The sequence below is a fragment of the Chiloscyllium punctatum genome, chromosome 23 (assembly GCF_047496795.1).
Source record: "Chiloscyllium punctatum isolate Juve2018m chromosome 23, sChiPun1.3, whole genome shotgun sequence".
Taxonomy (NCBI): Eukaryota; Metazoa; Chordata; class Chondrichthyes; order Orectolobiformes; family Hemiscylliidae; genus Chiloscyllium; species Chiloscyllium punctatum.
In genome coordinates, this window is record NC_092761.1 from 35,947,753 (window position 1) to 35,963,304 (window position 15,552).

The 15,552-nt window shown below is 49.2% G+C and overlaps 1 long non-coding RNA gene across 1 annotated transcript in view; it reads left to right on the plus strand.

Moving 5' to 3' along the window:
* LOC140493974 (uncharacterized) overlaps nt 1–11,903 on the plus strand; it is a 23,160-nt gene extending 11,257 nt beyond the window's left edge. The window contains exon 3 of the long non-coding RNA XR_011963817.1: nt 11,771–11,903. This is a non-coding gene — a long non-coding RNA (uncharacterized lncRNA). The remainder of the gene's footprint in view (nt 1–11,770) is intronic.
* The last annotated feature ends 3,649 nt before the right edge of the window (nt 11,904–15,552 follow it).

Below are 15,552 nucleotides of genomic sequence, written 5' to 3' on the forward strand. Positions count from 1 at the left end.
GTGTCCCTCGCTCTCTGTGTATGTGCACGTGCATGTCCTTCCCTCACTGTGTGTGCATGTCCTTCCCTGGCTGTGTCTGTGTATGTGTGTCACTTCGTTGCGTGTCCCTCCGTTGCTGTGTGTGTGTGTCCCTTCCTCGCTGTGCATGTGTATACGTGCCCCCTTACTGTGTGTGTGGGTGTCCCTCCCTTGCTTTGTGCGTGTGTGTGTGTGTGCGCCTCTTGCTGTGTGTGCACGTGTCAATCCCTTGCTCTGTGCGTGTCCCTCCCTTGCTCTTTGTGCATATCCCCACCATTGTGTGTGTGTCCCTCCTCACTGTGTGTGTGTGTGTGTGTGTGTGTGTGTGTATGCGCGCGCGTGCATTCCCCCCTTGCTGTGTGTGTGTGTGTCCCTCCTCACTGGGTGTGTGTGTGTCCCTCCTTTGCTCTGTGTGTGTGCGTGTGTGTTTGTGTGTGTGAGAGAGTGTGTCCCTCCCTTGCTGTATGTGTGTGTGTGTGTGTCCCTCTTGCTGTGCATGTGTGTGTGTGTGTTTGTGGCCCTCCCTCGCAGTGTGTGCATGTGTCTCCCCCCTCTCTGTTTGTGCGCGTGTCCCTCTCTTGCTGTGTGTGTGTTTGTGTGTGTATGGGCCTCCCTCACTGTGTGTGTGCGTGCCCCTCTCTCGCTGTGTGTCTGTGTTTGTGTGCTTGAGCATGACCGTGTCCATCCCTCGCTGTATGTACATGTCCCCTCTTGCTGTGAGTATGTGTGACCCTTTTACAGTGTATGTGAGTGTCCTTCCCTCGCTGCGTGTGTGTGTGTATGTGTCTGCGTGTCAATCCCACACTGTGTGCGTGTCCCTCCCTTGCTGTGTATGCGTGAGTTTCCCCCCTTGCTCTGTGTGTGTGTGTGTGTGTGTGTGTGTTTGGCCCTCCCTCGTTGTATAAGCATGTGTGTCCCCCCTCTCTGTGTGTGCACGTGTCCCTCTCTTGCTGTGTGTATGTTTGTGTGTGTCCATGTCCCTCACTGGCTGTGTATGTGTGTGTGTGTCTGTGTATGTGTCCCTCCCTTGCTTTGTGCGTGCGTGTGTGTGTGTGCGCCTCTTGCTGTGTGTGCACGTGTCACTCCCTCACTCTGTGCGTGTGTCCCTCCCTTGCTCTTTGTGTATATCCCCACCATTGTGTGACCGCATCACCCCTCACCGTGTGAGTGCCTGTCCTCCCTTGCTGTGTGTGCATGTGTCCCTCCCTTGCCGTGTCTGTGTGTGTCCCCTCTCGCTGTGTGTGCGTGCCCCCTCTCAAATTCTGTGCACATGCCCTCCCCCCGTTGTGTGTCTGCTTGTCCATCCTTCCCTGTGGGTGTGCATGTCCCTCCCTTGCTGTTTATGTACGTGTTCCTCTCTCGCTCTGTGTGTTTGTGTATATCCCTCCCTCGCTGTGTGTGTGCATGTCCTTCCCTCGCTGTGTGAGCATGTCCTTCCCTCGCTTTGTGTGTGTCTCTCACTCGCTGCGTGTATGTGTATGTGTCCCTCCCTTGCTGTGTGTGTGTGTGTGTGTGTGTGTGTGTGTGTGTGTGTGTGTGTGTGTGTGTGTCCCTCCCTTGCTGTGTGTCTGCGGGTAACCCCCTCACTGTGTGTAGTGCGTGTATCCCTCCCACGCTGTGCGTACACGTGTCCCTCCCTTGCTCTGTGTGTGTATCTGTGCGTGTCCCTCCCTCGCTTTGTGTGTGTGTGTGTGTGTGTGTGTGTATGTGTGCGTGTCCGTCCCTCGCTTTGTGTGTGAGTGTGTCACCAGCTTGATGTGTGCATGTGTCCCACCCTTGCCATGTCTGTGTGTGCCCCCTCTCAATTTCTGTGCACATGCCCTCCCCCTCGACATGTGTGTGCTTGTCCCTCCTTCGCGGTGTGTGCGTGTCCCTCCCTTGCAGTGTATGTGCGTGTCCCTCCCTCGCTGTGTGTCTGCGTGTATTCCCCTCACCATAAGTGTGTGTGTTTGTCCCTTCCTGGCTGTTTGTGCGCGTCTCTCCCTTTCTCTGGGTGTGTGTGGGTGTGTGTGTGTGTGTATGTGTGCGTGTCCCTCCTTCGCTTTACGTTTGTGTGTCCCCGTCCCTCGCTGTGTGTATGTGCGCATCCTTCCCTCGCTGTGTGTGTGTCCCTCCCTCGCCGTGTGTCTGTCTGTATTCCCCTCACTGTGTGTGTGTTTGCGTGTCCCTCCCTCCTTTGCTGTGTGTCCCTCCCTCACTGTGTGTGTGCGTGTCCCTCCCTCACTGTGTGTGTGCATGTCCCTCCCTCGCTGTGTGTGCGCGTGTCCCTCCCTCGCTGTGTGTGCGCGTGTCCCTCCCTTGCTGTGTGTGTGCGTGTCCCTCCCATGCTGTGTATGTGCATGTCCCCTCCCTCACTGCGTGTCTCCGCGTGTCCCTCCCTCGCTGTGTGTGCATGTCTTTCCCTCACTGTGTCTGTGTGTGTATCTCCCTTCGCTGCGTGTCTGTGCGTGTCCCTCCCGCACTTTGTGTATGCGTGTGTGTGAGCCTCTCTCTCACTGTGTGCGTGTCCCTCCCTCGCTGTGTGTGTGCATGTCTCTTCCTCGTTGTGTGTGCGTATCCCTTTCTTGCTCTGTGTGTGTGTGTGTGTGTGTGTGTGTGTGTGTGTGTGTGTCCCTCCCTTGCTGTGTGTCTGCGGGTAACCCCCTCACTGTGTGTAGTGCGTGTATCCCTCCCACGCTGTGCGTACACGTGTCCCTCCCTTGCTCTGTGTGTGTATCTGTGCGTGTCCCTCCCTCGCTTTGTGTGTGTGTGTATGTGTGCGTGTCCGTCCCTCGCTTTGTGTGTGAGTGTGTGACCAGCTTGATGTGTGCATGTGTCCCACCCTTGCCATGTCTGTGTGTGCCCCCTCTCAATTTCTGTGCACATGCCCTCCCCCTCGACATGTGTGTGCTTGTCCCTCCTTCGTGGTGTGTGCATGTCCCTCCCTTGCAGTGTATGTGCTTGTCCCTCCCTCGCTGTGTGTCTGCGTGTATTCCCCTCACCATAAGTGTGTGTGTTTGTCCCTTCCTGGCTGTTTGTGCGCGTCTCTCCCTTTCCCTGGGTGTGTGTGTGTGTGTGTATGTGTGCGTGTCCCTCCTTCGCTTTACGTTTGTGTGTCCCCGTCCCTCGCTGTGTGTATGTGCGCATCCTTCCCTCGCTGTGTGTGTGTCCCTCCCTCGCCGTGTGTCTGTCTGTATTCCCCTCACTGTGTGTGTGTTTGCGTGTCCCTCCCTCCTTTGCTGTGTGTCCCTCCCTCACTGTGTGTGTGCGTGTCCCTCCCTCACTGTGTGTGTGCATGTCCCTCCCTCGCTGTGTGTGCGCGTGTCCCTCCCTCGCTGTGTGTGCGCGTGTCCCTCCCTTGCTGTGTGTGTGCGTGTCCCTCCCATGCTGTGTATGTGCATGTCCCCTCCCTCACTGCGTGTCTCCGCGTGTCCCTCCCTCGCTGTGTGTGCATGTCTTTCCCTCACTGTGTCTGTGTGTGTATCTCCCTTCGCTGCGTGTCTGTGCGTGTCCCTCCCGCACTTTGTGTATGCGTGTGTGTGAGCCTCTCTCTCACTGTGTGCGTGTCCCTCCCTCGCTGTGTGTGTGCATGTCTCTTCCTCGTTGTGTGTGCGTATCCCTTTCTTGCTCTGTGTGTGTGTGTGTGTGTGTGTGTGTGTGTGTGTGTGTGTCCCTCCCTTGCTGTGTGTCTGCGGGTAACCCCCTCACTGTGTGTAGTGCGTGTATCCCTCCCACGCTGTGCGTACACGTGTCCCTCCCTTGCTCTGTGTGTGTATCTGTGCGTGTCCCTCCCTCGCTTTGTGTGTGTGTGTATGTGTGCGTGTCCGTCCCTCGCTTTGTGTGTGAGTGTGTGACCAGCTTGATGTGTGCATGTGTCCCACCCTTGCCATGTCTGTGTGTGCCCCCTCTCAATTTCTGTGCACATGCCCTCCCCCTCGACATGTGTGTGCTTGTCCCTCCTTCGTGGTGTGTGCATGTCCCTCCCTTGCAGTGTATGTGCTTGTCCCTCCCTCGCTGTGTGTCTGCGTGTATTCCCCTCACCATAAGTGTGTGTGTTTGTCCCTTCCTGGCTGTTTGTGCGCGTCTCTCCCTTTCCCTGGGTGTGTGTGTGTGTGTGTATGTGTGCGTGTCCCTCCTTCGCTTTACGTTTGTGTGTCCCCGTCCCTCGCTGTGTGTATGTGCGCATCCTTCCCTCGCTGTGTGTGTGTCCCTCCCTCGCCGTGTGTCTGTCTGTATTCCCCTCACTGTGTGTGTGTTTGCGTGTCCCTCCCTCCTTTGCTGTGTGTCCCTCCCTCACTGTGTGTGTGCGTGTCCCTCCCTCACTGTGTGTGTGCATGTCCCTCCCTCGCTGTGTGTGCGCGTGTCCCTCCCTCGCTGTGTGTGCGCGTGTCCCTCCCTTGCTGTGTGTGTGCGTGTCCCTCCCATGCTGTGTATGTGCATGTCCCCTCCCTCACTGCGTGTCTCCGCGTGTCCCTCCCTCGCTGTGTGTGCATGTCTTTCCCTCACTGTGTCTGTGTGTGTATCTCCCTTCGCTGCGTGTCTGTGCGTGTCCCTCCCGCGCTTTGTGTATGCGTGTGTGTGAGCCTCTCTCTCGCTGTGTGCGTGCATGTCTCTTCCTCGTTGTGTGTGCGTATCCCTTTCTTGCTGTGTGTGTGTGTGTGTGTGTGTGTGTGTGTGTGTGTGTGTGTGTGTGTGTGTCCCTTCGCTGCATCTCTTTGCGTGTCCCTCCCTCACTGTGTGTGAAAGTGTGTGTCCCTCCCTCGGTGTGTGCGTGTGTCCCTCCCTCGCTTTGTGTGTGTGTGCGCGTCCCCCATTGCTGTGTGTGTGCGTGTCGTCCCCTCACTGTGTGTGTGTGTGTGTGTCCTTCCCTCGCTGTGTGTGTGTGTGTGGATGCATGTCCCCCCCTTCGCTGTGTGTGTGCGTGTCCCTCCCTCGCTGTGAGTGTGCTTGTCCCTCCCTCGCTGTGTGTGCGTGTGTGTCCCTCCCTCGGTGTGTGCGTGTCTGTCCCTCCCTCGCTGTGTGTGGGTGTGAGTCCCTCCCTTGCTGTGTGTGTGCTTGTCCCTTCCTCGCTGTCTGCATGTGTGTCCCGGTCTGTGTGTGTGCGTGTCCCTCCCTCACTGTGTGTGTGCATGTCCTCCCCTCACTGTATGTGTGTGTCCTTCCCTCACTGTGTCTGTGTGTGTGTGCGGATGCATGTCCCCCCCTTCGCTGTGTGTGTCCGTGTCCCTCCCTCATTGTATGTGTGTGTGTCCCTCCCTCGCTGCGTGTGTGCGTGTCCCTCCCTCGCTGCATGTGTGCGTGTCCCTCCCTCGCTGCGTGTGTGCGTGTCCCTCCCTCGCTGCGTGTGTGCGTGTCCCTCCCTCGCTGCGTGTGTGCGTGTCCCTCCCTCGCTGCGTGTGTGCGTGTCCCTTCCTCGCTGTGTGTGTCCCTCCCTCGCTGTGTGTCTGCGTGTATCCCCCTCAGTGTGTGTGTATGTGCATGTCCTTCCCTCACTGTGTGTCTGCGTGTATGGCCTGGTTGCACACGATGGCGATTCTATTCAGGTTATTGTCCAGCCCTGTCAACCATCCCCATCTCTTACACCTTGCCTTATCCCCAATATTCTCCTTAACACTGTAATCTCCTCCAGACTCGAAAACATTCCTTGTCAATGTAACCTTCTCCAGTCCTTCAAAGATCGATATGTCTGTCACCTCTTCCTGCTTTTAGAACCCTCCCTATAACTATTACCATTTGGTACAGGCCTCCCAATCATTGTTCCCTCTTGAAACTCCCATAAACATTTTTATCTCTGAAAACTCATCTGGACTGTCTCAATTTCCCTTTGGCAGTTACATGCTGAGACCTGATCTATATCAGTGAAGTAGTTAAGTCTTGGCAACACTCACTGTTATAATCTCCCTCCAGCCTTACAGCACTGAGGATCTGGAGAAGGTCTTTTCAACCCGACAGCCATCTCTGTGTCTGTAATCTCCTCCACTCCCCATAATACATTCTGTCTGAGCTCCTCTGTAGTCCACTAAACACTCCCTAACACTGTCTGTATCAGTGTAACCTTCTCCAAAAACACAACCTTCCCTATCTGTGTAAATCCCTACACCGGTCCCTATCCCTCTCAGCTCCGTCTAACAATACAACCCTCCATGTCTATGTATTCACCTTCAGTCCCTACTCACCTCCCTATCTGTGTAACCTTCTCCATGCATTTTTGCTTCAGTCTCTTCAACTGTCCCTGTCAGTGTAACGTCTTCCAGACGTGAAAACTCTGCTCTTTTTGACTTGCTAGACCACACAACCCTCACTATCTATAACCTACTCCTGTCTGAGAAACCTACCTCTGCAAATTGCTCCAACTATTCAACTCTCCATAAGCTCCTGCAGCTCTTACATCCCTCCCTATCTACCAAATCTCTTCCAGTCCCTAAACACCAACAGTCTGTGGAGACCCGACCACCATCCCTATCAGTGTAATCTCTCAGGTCTCTGCAGTAATCCTGATCTGTCAAACTCACTTCATGCCTGTGCCTCTCCCAATCCAGTCCCTACAAAACCCACTATCTATTTAACATCATCCTGTCACTATCACCCCCATGTCAATGTAAGCTCCTCCTGTGTCTCCACCATCTACCCATCTCCATAACCTTGTCCAGCTCTTACACCACTATCTGTTTAAACGTCACCCTCCCCTACAACTTCCTCCTGTTTGTGCTATGCTCCCTTACCTGTGAAACTGTTTCTGACCGAAATTGTTATCCCAGTCTCTGAAAAGAAATCCAGGTTCCACAGCCTCCATAACCCCCAGAACCTAAGCCTTCCTATGTCGATAACCACCTTCAGTCACGACTCCCCTGCATATCTCAGTTTGTTCTTCCAGTCGATACAAACATCTTTATCTCTGTAATCTGCTCAGTTCCTTAAAACAGTCCCTGTCTGTGATCCAGCCCTGTCCTACAAACATCCTTATCCCTGTAAACTTCTCCATCCCTCCCAACATTCCCATCTCCATGAACCCCTGACAGCCCTACGGCTCTCCACATTTCTGTAACCTCCTGTGGGTCTATGGTCCTCCCTACCTGTGAAACGACCTCCAGTCCCCACGTCCCTCCAAATCTGGGTGCTCTGCTCCAGATCAGACCATTGTTGTCTCTGTAAACACCTCCACTCCTGACAACTCTTCCCATTTGTGTAACCTCGTTCAGACCCCATACTCTCCAGCTTCCTGAATCCTCTTCCTTAATTGCAACCAAAACCACATGTTTATGTAATATTCACCAGTGCTTACACCCTCCCCAACTCAGTAACCTCTTGCAGTCCTAACAAAACACTGAAACTTTGAAACCTCTCATTTCCCTACAATCCTCCCTCCCTCCCTCCTCAAATGCCTTCATCACCATGAAACCTCACAATTACTGAAACCTCCTTTTGGCACTGCAACCCTCCTAATGTCTACAAAATCCTCGTGTCCTGATATCCCTCCCGATCTCTGTAACCCCCACCATCCTCCAGTGTCATTCTGGGGAACATGGCAGAGGAGAGAAGATTTGTCGCGTCTGGACCATATTACGGAGGTAGAATTCTGGGATTTACAGAAGTAGTCTTATGTCTGTGAAGTGCAGATTATTGGCGAGGACTCTAAAGACAGGATTTATGACTACTTGGAAAACCATAGTTAAATCAGAGACAGTCAGCATGACTATGAGGTGTAGGTCATGTCCCACAAACCTTATTGAATTCTTTGAGGGTATGACAGAATATGTTGATGGCTCATTCAGAAAAGAAGGCTGATTGGGATACAGGGAAATCTGTCTGTCTGGATACAGGATTGGATGGCCCAGAGAAGACAGAGCGTGGCAGCAGATGGACAGTATTGAGCCTGGAGCTCAGTGACCAGTGGGGTTCTGTATCAATCAGCTCTGGGACTCTGCTCTGTGTGATTTTTGTAAATGACTTGGATGTGGATGTTGGAGAGTGGGTTAGTAAGTTTGCCAATCATGCGAAGGTTGGTTGAGTGGTGGGGAATGTGGAGGGCTGTTGTAGATTGCAATGGGACATTGACAGGACGCAGAGCTGGGCTGGAAGTGGCAGATGGAGTTCAATCTGGAAAAGTGTGAAGCGATTCATTCTGGAAGGTCGAACTTGAATACAGAATACAGGGTGAACAGCAGAGTACTTGGCAGTGCGGAGGAACAGAGAGATCATGGTGTCCGTGTCCATAGATCCCTCAAGTTGCCACGCACGTTGATAGGGTTGTTAAAACGTCATATGTTGTGTTGGCTTTCCTTAGCAAGGGGATTGATTTGAAGAGTCATGAGGTTTTACTGCATCTTTATAGCGTCCTGGTGAGACCACCCGTGGAATATTGTGTTCAGTTCTGGTCCCCTCTTTACAGGAAGGATATGTAAATTTTAGAGAGGGGACACAGGAGATTTCCCAGGATGCTGCCTGGAATGGAGGGCAGTCCTTATGGAGAAAGGTTGGAGGAGCTGAGGCTTTTCTCATTGGGAGTGAAGAAGGCGGCGGGGCGACCTGGGGAGAGGGGAACAAGGTGATGAGAGGCACAGAGTGAGTGAATAGTGAGAGACGTTTCCTCCTATCGCATAAATGGCTATTACAAGGGGGTGTAATTTTAAGGTGAATGGAGGATGGATAAGAGGATAGAGAATGGTAGGTGGTCGGATGGACTGCCAATGGTGGTGGTAAAATTAGACACATCTGGGACATTTCATAGACTCTTGGACAGACACATGGATAATAGTAAAATGAACGGTATGTAGGTTAGTTTGATCTTACAGTCGGATATAAAGTTGTCATAGCATCATAGCCGAAGGGTCTTGTTCTGTACTGTTCTGTGTTCTACGTTCTGTCTGGTAAACTGGGTAATAAGCTCAGATCAATGTAAAAAGGATATGGCATTCAGGAGGAGCTAGTCACCTGGATACAACATTGGGCTTGATAGTAGGAGACAGAGGGTGATGGGAGACATGTTTATCTGACTGGAGACATGTGACCAGCGGTGTAGTGGGTCCACTGTTGTTTGTCATTTGGATAAATGGATTGGATGGGAATATTGGTTTCCTGGTAAGTAAGCTTCTTGGGTGTCACTGACATTGGTGGTAAAGTGGTTAGTGGAGAAGATTATATGATCCAACAGGATGAACAGTACTGCTGGGATAGTGAGCTGAAGAATAGCAGATGGAGTTTAATTAGATAAAGGTGAAGTGTTCCATTTTGGTGAAACACACCTGGGTGGGACTTGTACATTTAATGTTCGGGCCCTGGGTAGTGTTGTCAGTCAGTGACCCAGGGAGATAGGCTGGTGAAGCAGGAGTTTGGGATGGTTATCTTCATTAGCAGAGCATTGAGAGTAGGAAAGACATTGGTGGGGCTATCATAAAAACATTGTTGTTCAGTAGGAAGAACACACCTGGTTCACTTGCCTCATTTAGTGAAGGACATCTGACATTCTAACCTGGTCTGGTCGACATGTGACTCCAGATCCACAGCAATATGGCTGACTCTGAGCTACCCTCTGGGTAATTAGCAGTGGGGTCAAAGAATGTTGTTGCAATCAGTGACACCTACATCCCATGAATGAATAAATAAAAAATACATATGTCCCTCCGTACCTCTGCAAACCCCTCCAGCTGCAGAAATCCGTACTGGCTTTGTAACACCATTCAGGCCCTGAGCACTCTCTGTAACATTCTCACCACCTCCAGCACCTTCACCTCTCCCTGTTCCTATTGTGTCATTAAACCTTGACAATGATTCCTCTTCCCACAGCCCTCCTCCTGCGAGCAGACCCTTTGCACTCCATTTAACATTTACTCCTAAAGCGCACTCTCACTTCAGGATTTAAGTATTTTGTGGTGATCTTCTCAGCCTCATAATCAAGTATGATCCCTTTTGTCCTGAGTGAGGGACCAGTGGGGATTTCTTGCTGAGGTTTTTACTGTTTCAATGGAGTGTCCTTTTGTTGAGTGTTGTATACTGTTCCTTTAAATGTTTTCCACTGTCCATTTACAGACACATGTTTCACTCTGTTTAGCGTGTTCACCTTGGTCAGTTCTCTCAAACTCATGTAATTGACTATTTTTGTTTCTAGTTGTAGCTTGTCCTTTCTGTGATTCACTCTAAAACTTTATGTTTATTTAAACTGCACTTTCTCACAAATTCCCAGAGGATCTCTCCAGGTGACATTACTCATTCACTAAGTTACATCACACAACAGTCGCTCTGAAATAGTTACGTCCCTAGTCAGTTGCACAATGTGTTATTCAAAGAAACACTGAAAAAAAATTCTCTGAACTCTTCTTCCAATATCACTCTTGTCAGTGTGAATGTCCTAGATTTTGGGAATATTGATGTTTCCCTAAGTTATCACAATGCTTTTATTAAAAATTCTAATTGATTCCTGTTTATTGCAGTGATGAACAATGAAATGCTGTTCGGTGGCTAAAACTGTTCTGCTGCTTGTGTCCTTGGCAAGTAGTAGCCAGAATTTACATTCAGACTTTACTCTACTTCAAAATCTGATGCCAAATGCTTTCTCTGTAATGCCTTTGGTATCCATTATTGTTAGTGTTACCCATTTTGCCTGAGTTTCCACAAGCTTGTGAACCATTGAATATTTATGCTCCACCTTCTGTTCGCCCTGTAACCATGTCTCATTGCTGTCTAAATCCCTTTTATCTCTGTGTCACAAATCCATCGACCTTATTGCAGAGACTTTGTCCATTCCAAACAAAACATAATTTACTCTTTCTCACAATTTCCTGTCACAACCCGATTCACTGATGTACAGTTTTAACTAAACTTTCCCGTTCCTTTTCTGCTTGTCTTCAGTCACATTCCCACGCTGTTCTGATGCGTCACCTTTTCTCTTTGGATTTGGAAAGCTCCTTTCACCTGGACCCTGCCCCTGCATCCTCTCTGTCAGTTTACAGCCCTGTCCATAAACCTACCGACATGATTGGCCAGGACACTGGTCCCATCGTGGTTCCAGTGGGGCCCAGTGTAACGGGATTGCTTTTATTAACTCGTGGGATGTTAGTGTCTCTGGCTGACCAGCCTCTCTTGCCCAGTCCTAGCTGCCCTTGGGCTGAGTAACTTGCTTGGCCATTTTAGAGGGTAATTAAGAGGCAAACGCTTTGCTGTGGGTATGTCGTGTAGACCACGTGAGAATAGCAGATGTCCTTCTCGAAATGACAAATGTTTGGATTTTTTGTTCATTGGCAATTGTCTCATAGTTATTTATGGATTATTAATTATTATCTTTAAAATTATTGATTTCTGATGGTGTGATTCAAACTTGTCTCCCGTGAACATTAGCTGAAGTTTTGGATACATGCTCTAGCAATAATGCCACTAGGCCATCACTTCACCTGCTCACTGGTTGCTCATTCCTGACCAGTTATACCGTCATGAAGCAGAACCCCTTCTTCCTACACAATTGTTTGATTCTAAAACCTTCTGACATGATTGTTTGAGCCTGATACCTTCCAGCACTCTGGTGATATCACTCAGTATCTCTCCATATGGTATCCCTCACTGTATGGGACTAATTGCTGCCTCTGTCAATGCCCCTCGCTCTTATAGCCACTCCAGATCCTGAATCAACAGAATTCTCCACCCCAGAGAGATGCAGCAGCACAGGCCAGGGACGGAATCTGGGATTTTACAGATCTCTGTTTTACTCAGGACCATTTTCCATGTGTAACTCTCACTACATCAGTATAAATTCCCATTCTGTCTATTTGTCTGTCTCCTGTAGGTGCTCAGGAAGATCCTGACTCAATAGACTTCCCAACTGCTGGGTGTCTCGTCCATCATCACATTGAAGATGGTTGGTCAGCCAGAGAGACAAAGGGCAGGGAGATCTGGAGCCTTCAATAAATCCTGCAGTGAGGTAAGATCACTCAGTGCAGAGAGCAATGAGAGGGCTCCAAACATCGGCTATCAAGACATGACATAGATACAGTTCTGGAGGGGGAGCAAAGTACAGACACACCTCAGTCTCAATCACCACCCCTGCAGTAAGTTTTGTTGTACAGAGACCGCATCGGGGTGTCACAGTTATCAATCCAGGCCTGTGCTGTCTTAGTGAGCATCAGTACAACAGAAGGGAAAGCAGGCTTCCCAAGAGAGAGTGGGAATGCTGCCTGGGATCTTTCTGTTCTGTATTTCCCTCTCCAACACTGTATCTATGGCATGGTGAAGACCGATGTCTTCAATAATTTTTAACTCCTGTAACAGTTCCTGTCCCTGTAGCCTCCTCTCTTCCCGATTGTCCCTCCACAGATTTGAAATGTATTGCATTCCAGACTATCATCCCTATCACTGTAATTTGCTTCAGTGTCTACACTGTGCCTTATCTCTGTAGTCTCTTCCTCCAATGACAGAGTCATGCAGAACAGAAACAGAACCTTTACTTTGATCCAACTAGTCGATGCTGAAGATGGTTCCTGAACGGGTCACCTTTCTTTGCAATTGGCTCATATCCCTTCAAGCCTTCTCCTCTCCATGTATCTACCTAAAATGTCTTTTCCATGTTGTCATTGTGCTTCTCTCCATCACTTCCCCTGGCAACTTATTCAATATGTGCACCATGGTCTCTGTGAAAAATGTCCTTCTCTGATCCCTTTTAAGTCTTCCCTCTCCCACCTCATATTTCTGCCCTCTAGTTATGGAATCCCCTACCCTGGGATAGAGACCTTCACTATTCACGTTACCTGTACCCCTCATGGTTTATAAAGCTTTTTAAGGTCACCCCTCAGCCACCTATGCCAAATGGAAATACGCAGGACAATAATATAAATATTTCTGCTCGTTTCCCTGCCACTACTTTGCTACAATGTTCTGGGATACAGTTGTTCAGGACCTTCAGGCTTTTTCTACTTTTGAGTTCTTCGACATCCAACACCACCTCTCCTGTAATGGGGACTCTTTACAAGACATCACTGTTTCTCTCCCTTTGTTTCCTAGTCTTTGTCCACAGTATGTTCTGACATGAAATATTCATTTAGGGTCTCGCCCATCTCCTGTGGTTCCACACCTGAGCGGCCTTATTGTCTCTCTCGTTGCTTTTTTTGTGCTTGTATGCTGTAGAATTTCCTTGCATTCTCCTTAACCTTATCTGCCAAAGCTATCTCATTCCCACTGTTGTGCATTCCAGCTTATCCACCTTATCCGTGTAAGTCAAACCCTCCAGTATCAATAACATCTTCGTCAATCTTTGCTCCGTGTACAGTTTCAGAAAATGCTTCCTAAATCGGGATGATCAGAATTCTCCACAGTGCTCCAACTGGGGACCCAGCAATGTCTTGTCCAGCCGTATCATGATGGACCAACTCAGGTATTCAATGCTCTGACCCATGATGGTAAGTGTGTCTCATCCGCTTTCACCACCCCTGTCCACCCGTGACACCGCTTACAAGGAACAATGTCACTGCACCCCTTGGTCTCACTGTCTGTTCGACAGCATTGAACAGGGCCCTACCATTAACAGTGTTAGTCGTCCCTGTTTTGTCTTAACAAAATCCATTAATTAAAATCCATCTTTCATTCCTTGACCCACTTGTCCAGTTGATCAAGAGCCTCTTCGATAACTGTCTTCACTCCCCACTGTAACACTTATTTAGCTTACTAACAATGATTCCTATATTCTCGTTTATGTAAATAATGCACATGTGGCCCCAGCACCAATCCTTATGGCACACCGCTGGTCAGAGCCTCCAGTCCACACGACAAACCTCTCCCACTACCCTCTGTCTCCTACTGTCAAGCCCATTTTGTGTCCGTTTGTCTCGCTCTCCCTGATCCCATGTGATCTAACCTTACTAACCAGTGCACCACGATAAACCCTGTCAAAGGCCTTGCTGAAGTCAGGATAGACAATGTCTACTGCTCTGTCTTTGTCTATCTTCTTAATCATCTCTTCGACAAACTCAGTCATGTTTTTGAGACACTACCTTGTATGCACAAAGCTGTGCTGACGATCCTTAATCAATCATTACCTTTCCAAATGCATGTAACTGCTGTCCCGCAGAATCGCTTCCAACAACATTCGCACAACGTACATCAAGCTAATTGGTCTTTAGGTCCCTGGCTTTCCCTCGCAGCCTTTCTTAAATACTGGAACAGCATTAGTCACTCTCCAGACTCTCAGCTCATTACCTGTAGCTGTCTTTGATAGAAATATCTCTCTAAGGTACCCCGCAATTTCTTCCCTAACTTCCCTCCCCCCCCCCCCCCGCCCCCCACAAATGTCATGGGATCCACCTGATTAGTTCCGAGAAAGTTGTCTACTTTTTATGTGATTTAAAACCTTCAGCACCTCCTGTTCGCCAATGGGGACTCTTGTGAAGACATCACTGTTTATTTCCCTGACTTCCCCGGAGTTTCTCCACAGTAAGTTCTGACGTGACATTTATGTTCAAACTAATAGAATTATGGTGATTTTGCCAAAGTGCTCCCCTACAAACACTTCAGTCCCTTTCCCTACTTTTGTTTCTCAAGGGGAGGTCAGGTTTTATCCCTTTCTGCAGTCAGGCCATTTCCATATTGACTGAGACAGTTTTCTTGAACATTCTGAATGAATTCCTCCCATCCAAGCTGTATACGTTATGGCAGTCCCAGTCTGGGTATGGAAAGTTAAAATCTCCAACCATTAAAGACCTATTATTGTTAGATATCTGAGATCTCCTGATATATTTACTGCTCTATTTCCCGTTGACTATTGGGGGCCTGTAATACAGTCATATCAAAGTGATGATTCATTCTCCTTTCTCAGTTCCACTAAGAAAATTTCACTGGCGATCCCCAGACATATCCTCTCTAAATGCTGCAGTGATTTTTTTTCACTAATCAAGAACTCCACTCTCCCTCCACTTTTGCTTCCTGTTCTGTCCTTCCTATAACATCTGTCCCTGGAACATTGAGCTGCCGGTAATGTCCCTCCCTCAGCTGTTGTTCTATAATACCTGTGATATTTCAGTCCCATGTTCCCATCCTATGCCATGCACTCATCTGCCATATCTGTCAGGCCTTTTACATCAAAGTAAGTGCAGTTTAATTGATCGGTTTTCCCTCATTGCCTGCTCTGCTCTTGTCTGCCTTATCGATTGAAATGACTCTTTGAAATTCAGTCCCATCTTCAACCTTCAGACTGTAGCCTGAGACCATCCCCCTCACTGTGGATAACACCCTCGCCATTCATGTCAGCTGTAAACCTTCTGCTATCACATCCAACTCATTAATGTACATAATAAACAGCGATGGTTCCTGCACAGATCCCTGTGGTACATCCGCTGGTGAAAGGCTTCTCATCACAGAAACAACCCTCCACCAGCTTTGGATCCAATTTGCAAACTTGCCTTGGAGCCCAGTGGCTCTTCCCTTTTGGAACAGCCTTCCATGTGGGACCTTGTCAAAGGCCTTAATGAACTCCCTGGAACCCACATCATCTGCACTGACCTCATCAACATTTTCAATCGTAATTTCAAAGAAAATTCAGCTGAATTCATCAGACAGGATCTTGCTTTACCAAATCCGTGC